A 14,777-nucleotide genomic window follows, 5' to 3' on the forward strand; every position below is an offset into this window, starting at 1 on the left:
AGCATTTCTCTTGCTTCCCTGTGCCTAGGGAAGCTCAGTTGTAGTCACAGTAGCTCCCACAAGTGTCTCCTCAGCGTGTTCCCATTTCCTTAGAAACAGTGTATTTGCTGGGAGAAAAGTGCGTTACTGTGCCCTTTCACCGTTCAGCAAAGACATGTGTAGAAGCACAGCGCTAGCAGAAACGACCGTTTCTTGACATTTTCTAACTCAAGGAACAAGCACACTTCGCAGATGCATTTGAGCAACTTCGTAAGAAGCGGGTTTTTTGCCTAAAGAGACGTGCTTTAGAACGCGCTAGTTTTGCCTATTTGCGCAGTATTACAGATTCTGAGTATGTAACTGGGTTTGATGAAATCAGCATTTCTCTTGCTTCCCTGTGCCTAGGGAAGCTCAGTTGTAGTCACAGTAGCTCCCACAAGTGTCTCCTCAGCGTGGTCCCATTTCCTTAGAAACAGTGTATTTGCTGGGAGAAAAGTGCATTACTGTGCCCTTTCACCGTTCAGCAAAGACATGTGTAGAAGCACAGCCCTACCAGAAACGACCGTTTCTCCACGTTTTCTAACTCAGGGAACAAGTTGCACACTTCGCAGGTGCATTTGGGCAACTTCGTAAGAAGCGGGTTTTTTGCCTAAAGAGACGTGCTTTAGAACGCGCTAGTTTTGCCTATTTGCGCAGTAGTACAGATTCTGAGTATGTAACTGGGTTTGATGAAATCAGCATTTCTCTTGCTTCCCTGTGCGTAGGGAAGCTCAGTTGTAGTCACAGTAGCTCCCACAAGTGTCTCCTCAGCGTGGTCCCATTTCCTTAGAAACAGTGTATTTGCTGGGAGAAAAGTGCATTACTGTGCCCTTTCACCGTTCAGCAAAGACATGTGTAGAAGCACAGCGCTAGCAGAAACGACCGTTTCTCGACGTTTTCTAACTCAGGGAACAAGTTGCACACTTCGCAGATGCATTTGAGCAAATTCTAAGGAAGAGGGTTTTTTCCCTAAAGAGACGTGCTTTAGAACGCGCTAGTTTTGCCTTTTTGCGCAGTAGTACAGATTCTGAGTATGTAACTGGGTTTGATGAAATCAGCATTTCTCTTGCTTCCCTGTGCGTAGGGAAGCTCAGTTGTAGTCACAGTAGCTCCCACAAGTGTCTCCTCAGCGTGTTCCCATTTCCTTAGAAACAGTGTATTTGCTGGGAGAAAAGTGCATTACTGTGCCCTTTCACCGTTCAGCAAAGACATGTGTAGAAGCACAGCGCTAGCAGAAACGACTGTTTCTCCACGTTTTCTAACTCAGGGAAAAAGTTGCACACTTCGCACATGCATTTGGGCAACTTCGTAAGAAGCGGGTTATTTGCCTAAAGAGACGTGCTTTAGAACGTGCTAGTTTTGCCTATTTGCGCAGTAGTACAGATTCTGAGTATGTAACTGGGTTTGATAAAATCAGCATTTCTCTTGCTTCCCTGTGCCTAGGGAAGCTCAGTTTTAGTCACAGTAGCTCCCACAAGTGTCTCCTCAGCGTGGTCCCATTTCCTTAGAAACAGTGTATTTGCTGGGAGAAAAGTGCATTACTGTGCCCTTTCACCGTTCAGCAAAGAAATGTGTAGAAGCACAGCGCTAGCAGAAACGACCGTTTCTTGACATTTTCTAACTCAAGGAACAAGCACACTTCGCAGATGCATTTGAGCAACTTCGTAAGAAGCGGGTTTTTTGCCTAAAGAGACGTGCTTTAGAACGCGCTAGTTTTGCCTTTTTGTGCAGAAGTACAGATTCTGAGTATGTAACTGGGTTTGATGAAATCAGCATTTCTCTTGCTTCCCTGTGCCTAGGGAAGCTCAGTTTTAGTCACAGTAGCTCCCACAAGTGTCTCCTCAGCGTGGTCCCATTTCCTTAGAAACAGTGTATTTGCTGGGGGAAAGTGCATTACTGTGCCCTTTCACCGTTCAGCAAAGACATGTGTAGAAGCACAGCCCTACCAGAAACGACCGTTTCTCGACGTTTTCTAACTCAGGGAACAAGTTGCACACTTCGCAGATGCATTTGAGCAACTTCGTAAGAAGCGGGTTTTTTGCCTAAAGAGACGTGCTTTAGAACGCGCTAGTTTTGCGTATTTGCGCAGAAGTACAGATTCTGAGTATGTAACTGGGTTTGATGAAATCAGCATTTCTCTTGCTTCCCTGTGCGTAGGGAAGCTCAGTTTTAGTCACAGTAGCTCCCACAAGTGTCTCCTCAGCGTGTTCCCATTTCCTTAGAAACAGTGTATTTGCTGGGAGAAAAGTGCATTACTGTGCCCTTTCACCGTTCAGCAAAGACATGTGTAGAAGCACAGCGCTAGCAGAAACGACCGTCCTGGGACTCACTTTGTAGACCAGTCTGGCTGGCCCTGAAATTTTACAGCGATCCACGTGCTTCTCCCTCCCGAGTGCTGGGATTAAACGCGTGCACCACCATACCATAGCCGGCAGATGTGTCTGGGATTCTTTTAAGATTTTTTTATGTTTGTTTGTTTGTATTTTTTTGTTTTTCGAGACAGGGTTTCTCTGTGTAGCCTTGGCCATCCTGGACTCACTTTGTAGACCAGGCTGGCCCGTGAACTCATAGCACTCCTTTCTTTCCTCTTCCAGAAATGGACTGCTTCCTGATTTCAGCTTAAGACAGTCACACTTCTAGGTCATGGTAGAGGGGACTAGGAAGGACTCCAACCCATTTCACATAAATAGTACCCTGAACGAAAAGAATAGGCATCGGCTGTTCTGTCTTTTGGTCTCATTGCTCTTTTGTTTATGATTGAGCCTGTATGTTAACCCACACATTTCTTTCCCCTGTAAATCATATTCCAAAACAAATGACTGCTTGTAGTGGTCTTTTGTTGTTGTTGTTGTTATTTATTTTTTGGTTGCTTGGTTATTTACTTTATTTTTTCTTCTTCTCTTTTTTATTGAAAGGGTGGGTATACTTTCTAGATCAGGAGAGAGAGCCTCCTCACACAATTCTCTCTCTCTCTCTCTCTCTCTCTCTCTCTCTCTCTCTCTCTCTCTATTTATCTATCTCTTTCCACCCCCCTACCCCCGTCTCGTGCTGGGTAAAGAATCACATTGATTTTCTGGGCTGGTTATAGAGTCACTGCTGCATTGCTAATAAACAGATTCAGTACTGACTGATGACTAATAAACATTAGAAGGTAGCTGGCACTACCTAGACCAGGCTGCCTGACTCTGCTGTGATCAAATGAGGGAACTATGAGGATTGGTATCCATTTGTCTGTCTGTGTGTCTATTATCTATCTATCTATCTATCTATCTATCTATCTATCTATGTGTGTATGTATGTATGTCTCTAACATCTATGTATTTATGTATTAGTATAGTACGAAGAATACACTAAATAAAGGACTAGTTTATCCTTTTTGAATAGTTGAGTAAAGAATTAAATATTTAGCCAGGCATGGTGGTACACGCCTTTAATCCTATCTATCTATCTATCTATCTATCTATCTATCTATCTATCATCGATGTATTTACTTACTTACTTATGTACTTACACAGTGTTTAAATTATTTTGGAGACAGAGTCTCTCTATGTATTCCTGTCTGTCTTGAAAATCGCTGTGTATACTGACCTAGTTTGGAACTAGAACTTTTCTTGGGTTAAAGAAATTGTAGTTTTTTGTTTGTTTGCTTGTTTGCTTGCTTGCTTGCTTGCTTGCTTGTTTCCAGACAAGGTTTCTCATGTAGCCTTACCTGTCCTGGACCTGCAAGTGCAAGTGATTCTCTCGCCTCTGTCTCCCAAGTGCTGGGATTAAAGGCAAAGGAAAACAAAACCAAAAACAAAGCCAGGCATGGCATAGTGGTGCACGCCTTTAATCCCAGCCCTAGGGAGGCAGAGGCAGGCAGATCGCTGTGAGTTTAAGGCCAGCCTGGTCTACAAAGGGAGCCTAGGACTGGACAGCCAACACTACACAAAGAAAAGGGTTTCTCTGTGGGAGGGTGTGGGGGGAGGTGGTAGTGGGAGACAGAAACAAAACAAAACAAAACACCAAAACTTGGCTGTCACACCCGCCAGGTGGAGAGGGAGAGCACCGCCCAACTCCTCCATGTCCAGGGCCATTGCTGGAGGGGCAGGGCCAATATTGCCCTTGTGATGGTATCATCCAGCGAGCACCACAGCGCCCGGATGATGGTGTGTTGTTCTCATAAATTACACTCTTTTCGGTGTGACAGCACCTCAGCCTTTAAACCAAAGAGAGCATTACGCAAAATGAAATGGAGCCGGGCGGTGGTGGCGCATGCATGCCTGTTGTCTCAGAACTTGGGAGGCAGAGGCAGGCGTGAGCTCCAGGGCAGTCAGAGCTGTTACACAGAGAAACCCTGTCTCGAAAAATCACAAAAAGAAATAAAAAGAAACGAAATAAAAGTAAAAAATGCCTCAAGAGGGATTAAAAGCACTGGCTGCTCTTCCAAAGGTCCTGAGAGGCAAGCAGAACACTCCACTCTTAATCCAGAAATCAATCTGAAACAGAAAGAGAGAAAAACAAAATGAAAGGCCCCAGCAGAGAGGGAGGTCTGGTGTGGCTCCTGTGGTCTCATTGTTAAGAGAGCAAGATAGGGCTCAATGGAAATCTGGCGTGTTCCATGGGTAGATGGGGACCTCGAGGATCTAAACTAGAAATGGTTTGTTAAAGTGTACATATGTGATTCTTCTAAGACTTATATACACCCTAGCATGCATGCGAATACACACACATCGTTAAAGATAAATAACAAAACAACCGATTCTGTCTTTGTAACTGCACTCATTGGAGCTTTTCTTGTTTCATCGTGTGTGTGTGTGTGTGTGTGTGTGTGTGTGTGTGTGTGTGTGTGTGTATGAGCGCGCACGAGCGGGGAAGCACAAGCGTGCACGGGTGTTAAAAATTAATCCTCAGCTGAGTGATCAGTCACAGTCTCTAGCTATGATCACCGCCACTGACGTGCTGAGATTGGTTTTTGACCCCCTTCTTCCTTCTTTCCTTCCTACCTATCTCACTCCCAGCACCCATTTCTTTCCTCTTCTAGAAATGTACTGCTTCCTGATGTCACCTTAAGTCAGTCACTTCTAGGTTTCTAGGTCATGCTAGAGGGGACTAGGAAGGACCCCAAACCATTTGACATAAATAGTACCCTGAACGATAAGAACAGGCATCGGCTGCTCTGTCTTTTGGTCTCGTTGCTCTCCTGTTCATGTTTGAGCCTGTATGTGAACCCACACATTTCTTTCCCCTGTAAGTTATATTCCAAAACAAATGACTGCTTGTAGTTGTCCTTTTTTGTGGTTGTTATTATTTGTTTTTTCTTCTCTTTTTTATTGAAAGGGTGGGTATACTTTCTAGATCAGGAGAGAGAGCCTCCTCACACAATTCTCTCTCTCTCTCTCTCTCTCTCTCTCTCTCTCTCTCTCTCTCTCTCTCTCTCTCTCTCCCTCTCCCCCCCCCTTGTTGGGTATAGAATCACATTGATTTTCTAGGCTGGTTATAGTGTCACTGCTGCATTGCTAATAAATAGATTCAGTACTGACTGATGACTAATAAACTTTAGAAGGTAGCTGGCACTACCTAGAACAGGCTGCCTGACTCTGCTGTGATCAAATGAGGTAACTATGAAGATTGGTCTCCATTTGTCTGTCTGTGTGTCCTCTATCTATCTATCTATCTATCTATCTATCTATCTGTGTATGTATGTATGTGTCTAACATCTATGTGTTTATGTATTAGTATAGTACGGAGAATACACTAAATGAAGGACTAGTTTATCCTTTTTAAATAGGCAGATGTGTCTGGGATTCTTTTAAGATTTTTTTATGTTTGTTTGTTTGTTTGTTTGTTTGTTTTTTGTTTTTTGAGACAGGGTTTCTCTGTGTAGCCTTGGCCATCCTGGACACAATTGGTAGACCAGGCCGGCCCTTGAACTCATAGCACCCCTTTCTTTCCTCTTCCAGAAATGGACTGCTTCCTGATTTCAGCTTAAGACAGTCACACTTCTAGGTCATGGTAGAGGGGACTAGGAAGGACTCCAACCCATTTCACATAAATAGTACCCTGAACGAAAAGAACAGGCATCGGCTGCTCTGCCTTTTGGTCTCTCCAGTCTCTTGTGTATGTTTGGGCTTGTATGCGAACCTACACATTTCTTTCTACCATAAATTATATTCCAAAACAAATGTGTGTTAGTAGTATTGTTTTTTTTACACTTTTAATTTAAAGGGTACTTTCTAGGTCAGGGGTGAGAGGCTCCTCACAACCCCCCTCCCGCCCCACGCGCGCCTGCAAGTGCGCCCCCCCCTCGCCCCTCGCCCCTGGCCCACCGCGCCCCCGGCCCTCCGCTCCGACCCCCAGCCCCCTACCCCGTGTGAATTGGATTTAAGTCCCTGCCATCTAGAGGGATGGTAAACACAGAGAACAGAGAAGATCACTTCGGAAGATTTTTTTCCCCCTGTGTGGCAGTGCCTCAGAATTCAAATGAAAGAGAGCATGAAGACAAAGCTAATGGGACTAGAGAGATGGATCGGTGGTGAGGAGCACTGTCGGCTCTTCCAAAGGACCTGGGTTGGATTCCCAACACCCACACGGCAGCTCACAATCGTCTGTAATGCCACTACCAAGGGATCTGACACATTCATACTGACTGATGCACAGAAAAAAATTAAAATAAGGCCGGGCGGTGGTGGAGCATGCCAATAATCCCAGCACTCAGGAGGCAGAGGCAGTCGGATTACCGTAAATTTTAGGACAGCCTGGTCTACAAAAGCAAGTAAGTCCAGGACAGTCAAGGCTACACAGAGAAACCCTAACTGGAAAAACGAATCCCTTGCCCCCTCCAAAAAAAAAAAAAAAAAGAAATAGAAAAAAAATAATAAAATGAAGTAAAGGCAAATAAAATGAAAGGAACCATCTTAGAGGTCTGGTGTAGCTCCTCGGTCTAAATTTTTTTGTTTCTTTTGGTTTGGTTTTGGTTTTGGTTCCTGAAGACAGCGTTTCTTTATGGAACCTTGGCTGTCCTGGACCCACTGTTTAGATGAGGCTGGCCTCAAACTCACAACAATCCACCTGTCTCTGCCTCCCGAGTGCTGGGATTAAAGAAAGGCGTGTACCACCACCGCCTGGCTACTGAAAGATTCTGAACTAGTTTTTTCCCCCTGTCATTATGGTTAATTTAAAAGTTTATTTTCAATTAAAAATATTTATTCATTATTATGTGTACAGTGCTTCATCTGCCTGTGTGTATGCCTGCACGCCAGAGGAGGACGTTAGATCAAATTATAGATGGCTGTGAGCCACTGTGTGCTCACTTGGAACGCATCTCAGCACTTCTGGAGGGGCAGTCAGTGCTCTTAACCTCTGAGCCACCTCTCCATCCAGCTCTTAATTTTTGTTCTTTGTTTTTGTTTTCAGAGAGTTAATTAAGCCCTTAACCATTTCTTGTTTAGATCCTCCAGGTCCCCATCTACCCATGGAACACGCCAGCTGTCACGCAGAAAAGAGTGTAATTTATGAGAACAACACACCGTCATCTGGGCGCTGTGGTGCTCGCTGGATGATACCATCACAAGGGCAATATTGGCCCAATCCCTCCAGTACTGGCACCCGCCAAGGTGGGCGGGGCTCTCCCTCTCCACTGGTCTGGTGTGGCAGCCAAGTTTTGGTGTTTTGTTTTGTTCTGTTTTGTTTCTGTCTCCCAATACCACCACCCCCACAACCTCCACCCCGAGACACGGTTTCTCTGTGTAGCGTTGGCTGTCCTTTGTAGACCAGGCTGGCCTTAACTCACAGCGATCCGCCTGCCTCTGCCTCCCGAGTCCTGGGGTTAAAGGCATGTGCCACCATGCCCGGCTACATGTCTGAGTTTTATTCCTTTGCTTATTTGTTTGTTCCTTTTTTGTTGTTGTTGCTTTTTGTTTTCTTTTTTCTTGGTTTTCCGACACAAGGTTTCTCTGTATCCTTTGATCTCCTGGACTTGCTTTAGAGACAAGTGTGTGCCACCACGCCGGAATCTCTAAATTCTTTCCAAGGGTGGTGGTCAAATCATGAATGTGCTCAACAGCCACACCTGAAAAAGATCAAGCACTCACTATTTCTTGTTGTTCGTGCCAATGATACTGCCCCCTTCGAGTTTTCGTACAAGTCATAGATCAAGAGGGGGTGTGAAGACCACAAGGGCAACAAGCAGAGCAAGGAATGCTGCAAAACAGCAGAAATAAACTCCTCAGGACAGGCATCCCTCCAGGCTCTGCAGATCAGAGACACACCCTTTGTTGCTGTGCTAGCTAGTGGGGTGGGGCTGCAGGGGCCTCAACCAAGAGACAATTCTCCTCTCCTCCCCCTCCCCCTCCCCTGCCCCACACAGGGTTTCTCTGTGTAAAATCCTTGGCAGACCTCAAATTCACAGAGAGCCCACCCCCCACCCCCGACAATAAAAACCTATTCACCCACCTGCCTCTGCCTCCCAGAGTGCTGGGATTATAGGCATGCACAGCTGTAAGGGACAATTCTTTTTTTTTGAGAGAGAGGGTCTCTCTGTGTAGCCTTGGCTGATTTTTTTCTTTGTTTGATTGTTTGTTTTTATTGTGAGCCGAGTGATCTCACAGATAAAAGTTTTGCAAAGTAGGGAAATTCAGGGCAGTATTGGCAGAGTCAAGCAGAACTCTAAGGCCAACCTGATCTACAAAGTGGGGTTGGGGTGGGCGATTCAATTACTGTTTGAAAGGACAATATTGCAATAAAGAAATGGCCGGGCAGTGGTGGGGCACGCCTTTAATCCCAGCACTGGGGAAGCAGAGGCAGGCAGATCACTGTGAGTCGAGGCCAGATTGGTCTACAAAGCGAGTCCAGGGCAGTCAAGGCTACACAGAGAGACCCTGTCTCCAAAAAAATAAAATCCAAAATCCAAAAATAAAACAAAGAAACAAACAAATAAATAAATAAATGGGAAAAAATGGAACCAAAAGCCAGGAAAAGGAAAGTATTTTCTCTGTACGTAAGCAATTCTAAGTTGTTGTTTTTTTGTGTTTTTTTTTTTTTGGTTGTTGTTGTTTTCCTTTTCTTGGGGTGGGGACGAGTTCTAAAACATTCCCTCTGAAAGCAAACTGAACTCATGCACCAGGAGAATCATGTCTCCAGCAGTTAAGAGTACTGGGTGTTCTGACACACTCTTCGTGAGTACCAGACAGATGCACGCACAGCCAGACAAGCCGAGAAACAAATAAATACATGGAAACTAATTCTTTATCGATTTATTCACTTTATTTTATTTTGTCAGGGTTACTGAATGAGGGCTGGGAGGTAGGGGGAGTACCACCTGTGGGTCAGGAGGGGAGGGTCATCTTCTCATGCTGTGAGGATGAAGCTTCATCTGTCGGTCCAGATGGGCTGGCTTTTTTCTCCAAGAAGAATCTTCCTTCTGGCCTCTCCCTCCTACATGGAGGCAAGAAAGCAAGCAGAGAAAACGGCTGTCAAGATGGGACCCATAACGCAAGTGTCCATTCCACAAATGCTGACAGGAAGGAGAGAGAAAGAGAGAGAGAGAGAGAGAGAGAGAGAGAGAGAGAGAGAGAGGTGGAAGAGGGGGGAGAGACCTGAATCTAACACACAAAGTTTTAGGTAACACAATTCTTCCCAATGTCTCCTCCCTGTTTCTCTTCCCCACCTCCAGCAAATGACATCACCTCCCCCCCATACACACACACACACACACACACACACACACACACACAGAGAGAGAGAAAGGGGGGGAGTGCGCATCTGTGATCAGACCTGGAACAAAACAGAAAACTATGGTAGTCTGCTATTTCTGGAGCAAACACTGGACCTCTCTTCAAGGCGATCTGGTGTCTTCTTCTGGCCTGCAGATAAACATAGAGAAATGAATGAATGAATGAATGAATAAATAAATATAAATAAATAAAATAGCTCCTAGAGGAGGAAGAGAAAGATTATGGTGCCCTCTTCTGGCCTGCAGGTGTATGTATCTGTAGATAGATAGACAGATAAATAAAAAGATAAATAGGAAGAAAGAAAGAAAGATAGATAGATAGATAGGTAGATCTTCACAGACTGAGTAATTAACCACATATTTATTAATAAATGGCTCCAGGAGGAGGAGGAAGAGGAAGAGGAGGAGGAGGAGAAAGAGAAAGATATCTGGTGCCCTCTTCTGGCCTGCCCGTATATATATCTGCAGATAGACAAGCATAGGATAGATAGATAGATAGATAGATAGATAGATAGATAGATAGCTTGAGAAATAGATAAATAAGTAGATAGACAGATAAATAAATAAACTTCCGCGGTTAGGCAAAAGGCACAACTGGTCAACCTCCATAGTTTTGGGTTAGGACGCGCATCAGTTGAAAGGGACAACTGGTCGACCTCAGTTGTGTGTATGTATGTATATATATATATATATGTATATATATATATATATATATATAGTATTATTTAAAAAAAAAAAAAAAAAGAGTCCAGAAGGGACATCTGGTCGACCTGAGGTGTCCCAAATGAGAGCGTGCGACTCCCCTTGTGGGAGTCTACCCCAGTGGTCTACCCAGTCTACTGGTCTACCCGGTCTCTGGGGAGAAGGGCGGGGCGATCCCCAACCTCCGGGCGGGTCGGGGCGCGAGCGAGGCAAAACGGGAAAAGCCTACCCCGCGCCCCCCCCCCCAGCGGTCACACCGTCGCCTCACACCCCGGCTTGGCCAGGGCCGGAGCAGGGGCGGGCGGGAAAAGGCGGCGGCGGCGACGCGTCCGGGGGGTGGTGCTTATCTCCCGGAGGAGCGGAGGGGGGAAAACGGGAACCCGTCGTTCGGGAGACGGGGGAGCGAGAGAGCGAATGAACAGCGGACAGGCCGCCAAGACAAACCCTTGTGTCCAGGGCTGACTTTCAATAGATCGCAGCGAGGGAGCTGCTCTGCTACATACGAAACCCCGACCCAGAAGCAGGTCGTCTATGAATGGTTTAGCGCCAGGTTCCACACAAACGTGCACTGACGTGACGGGCGAGAGGGCTGCCCCCTTTCCGGCCGCGCCCCGTTTCCTGGGACGAATGGCTCTCCGCACCGGACCCCGGTCCCGACGTGCGGCTGGAAGCCCGCCGGCCGGACGGCAGCGACGACCCCGGGAGAGGGCGCACACATGACGGCGACGACGACGATGACGACGGACTGCCTGCGGGGACAGACGGGGACCCGGCTATCCGCAGCCAACTGAGGCTCCTTCGGCGCTGTCGTATCGTTCCGCCTGGGCAGGATTCTGACTTAGAGGCGTTCAGTCATAATCCCACAGATGGTAGCTTCGCCCCATTGGCTCCTCAGCCAAGCACATACACCAAATGTCTGAACCTGCGGTTCCTCTCGTACTGAGCAGGATTACCATGGCAACAACACATCATCAGTAGGGTAAAACTAACCGGTGCCAGTACTGGAGGGGCGGGGCCAATATTGCCCTTGTGATGGTATCATCCAGCAAGCACCACAGCGCCGGATGATGGTGTGTTGTTCTCATAAATTACACTCTTTTCTGTGTGACAGAGCCTCAGCATTTAAACCAAAGAGAGCATTACGCAAAATGAAATGGAGCCGGGCAGTGTTGGAGCATGCATGCCTGTTGTCTGAGAACATGGGAGGCAGAGGCAGGCGAGAGCCCCAGGGCAGTCAGAGCTCTTACACAGAGAAACCCTGTCTCGAAAAATCACAAAAAGAAATAAAATAAAACGAAATAAAAGTAACAAATGCCTCAGGAGGGGTTAAAAGCACTGGCTGCTCTTCCAAAGGTCCTGAGAGGCAAGCAGAACACTCCACACTTAATCCAGAAATCAATCTGAAACAGAAAGAGAGAAAAACAAAATGAAAGGCCCCAGCTGAGAGGGAGGTCTGGTGTTGCTCCTGTGGTCTCATTTTTAAGAGAGCGAGATAGGGCTCAATGGAAATCTGGCGTGTTCTATGGGTAGATGGGGACCTTGAAGATCTAAACTAGAAATGGTTTGTTCAATTCTACATATGTGATTCTTCTAAGACTTATATACACCCCAGCGTGCATGCGAACACACACACATCTTTAAAGATAAATAACAAAACAACAGATTCTGTCTTTGTAACTGCACTCATTGGAGCTTTTCTTGTTTCATCGAGTGTGTGTATGTGTGTTTGTTTGTGTGTATATGTGTGCGCGCAAGCGTGCACGCCCGCGTGCACAGGTGTTAAAAATTAATCCTCAGCTGAGTGATCAGTCACAGTCTCTAGCTATGACCACCGCCTCTGATGTGCTGAGATTGGTTTTTGACTCCATTCTTCCTTCTTTCCTTCCTACCTATCTCACTCCCAGCACCCTTTCTTTCCTCTTCTAGAAATGGACTGCTTCCTGATGTCATCTTAAGTCAGTCACTTCTAGGTCATGCTAGAGGGGACTAAGAAGGACCCCAAACCATTTGACATAAATAGTACCCTGAACGATAAGAACAGGCATCGGCTGCTCTGTCTTTTGGTCTCGTTGGTCTCCTGTTCATGTTTGAGCCTGTATGTGAACCCACACATTTCTTTCCCCTGTAAATTATATTCCAAAACAAATGACTGCTTGTAGTTGTCTTTTTTTGTGGTTGTTATTATTTGTTTGTTGTTTGGTTGGTTATTTATTTTATTTTTTTCTTCTTCTCTTTTTTATTGAAAGGGTTGGTATACTTTCTAGATCAGGAGAGAGAGCCTCCTCACACAATTCTCTCTCTCTCTCTCTCTCTCTCTCTCTCTCTCTCTCTCTCTCTCTCTCTCTCTATCTCTCTCTCTCTCCCTCTCCCCCCCCTCTTGCTGGGTATAGAATCACATTGATTTTCTGGGCTGGTAATAGTGTCACTGCTGCATTGCTAATAAATAGATTCAGTACTGACTGATGACTAATAAACTTCAGAAGGTAGCTGGCACTACCTAGACCAGGCTGCCTGACTCTTCTGTGATCAAATGAGGTAACTATGAAGATTGGCCTCCATTTGTCTGTCTGTGTGTCTATTATCTATCTATCTATCTATCTATCGATGTGTGTATGTATGTATGTATCTAACATCTATGTATTTATGTATTAGTATAGTACAGAGAATACACTAAATAAAGGACTAGTTTATCCTTTTTGAATAGTTGAGTAAAGAATTAAATATTTAGCCAGGCATGGTGGCACACGCCTTTAATCCTATCTATCTATCTATCTATCTATCTATCTATCTATCTATCATCGATATATTTACTTACTTATGTACTTGCACAGTGTTTAAATTATTTTGGAGACAGAGTCTCTCTATGTATTCCTGTCTGTCTTGAAAATCGCTGTGTATACTGACCTAGTTTGGAACTAGAACTTTTCTTGGGTTAAAGAAATTGTAGTTTTTGTTTGTTTGTTTGCTTCCTTGCTTGCCTGTTTGTTTGTTTGTTTCCAGACAAGGTTTCTCATGTAGCCTTGCCTGTCCTGGACTTGCAAGTGCAAGTGATTCTCTCGCCTCTGTCTCCCAAGTGCTGGGATTAAAGGCAAAGGAAAACAAAACCAAAAACAAAGCCAGGCATGGCATAGTGGTGCACGTCTTTAATCCCAGCCCTCGGGAGGCAGAGGCAGGCAGATCGCTGTGAGTTTAAGGCCAGCCTGGTCTACAAAGGGAGCCCAGGACTGGACAGCCAACGCTCCATCGAGAAACCCTGTCTCGGGGCGGAGGGTGTGGGGGTGGTGGTAGTGGGAGACAGACACAAAAGAAAACAAAACACCAAAACTTGGCTGTCACACACGCCAGGTGGAGAGGGAGAGCATTGCCCACCTCCTCCATGGCAGGTGCCAGTACTGGAGGGGCGGGGCCAATATTGCCCTTGTGATGGTATCATTGAGCGAGCACCACAGTGCCCAGATGATGGTGTGTTGTTCTCATAAATTACACTCTTTTCTGAGTGACAGAGCCTCAGCATTTAAACCAAAGAGAGCATTACACAAAATGAAATGGAGCCGGGCGGTGGTGGCGCATGCATGCCTGTTGTCTGAGAACCTGGGAGGCAGAGGCAGGCGTGAGCTCCAGGGCAGTCAGAGCTGTTACACAGAGAAACCCTGTCTCAAAAAAACCACAAAAAGAAATAAAAAGAAACGAAATAAAAGTAAAAAATGCCTCAGGAGGGGTTAAAAGCACTGGCTGCTCTTCCAAAGGTCCTGAGAGGCAGGCAGAACACTCCACTCTTAATCCAGAAATCAATCTGAAACAGAAAGAGAAAAACAAAATGAAAGGCCCCAGCTGAGAGGGAGGTCTGGTGTGGCTCCTGTGGTCTCATTTTTAAGAGAGCGAGATAGGGCTCAATGGAAATCTGGCGTGTTCCATGGGTAGATGGGGACCTCAAGGATCTAAACTAGAAATGGTTTGTTAAAGTGTACATATGTGATTCTTCTAAGACTTATATACACCCTAGCGTGCATGCGAATACACACACATCGTTAAAGATAAATAACAAAACAACCGATTCTGTCTTTGTAACTGCACTCATTGGAGCTTTTCTTGTTTTATCGTGTGTGTGTAGTGTGTGTGTTTGTGTGTGTGTGTGTGTGTGTGTGTGTGTGTATGCAAGCATGCGTGCCCGTATGCACGGTTGTTAAAAATTAAAAAACTGATCCTCAGTTGAGTGATCAGTCACAGTCTCTAGCTATGACCACCGCCTCTGATGTGCTGAGATTGGTTTTAGACCCCATTCTTCCTTCTTTCCTTCCTACCTATCTCACTCCCCGCACCCATTTCTTTCCTCTTCTAGAAATGG

The sequence above is a fragment of the Acomys minous genome (genome assembly GCF_964271855.1).
Source record: "Acomys minous genome assembly, chromosome: 12".
Classification (NCBI taxonomy): Eukaryota; Metazoa; Chordata; class Mammalia; order Rodentia; family Muridae; genus Acomys; species Acomys minous.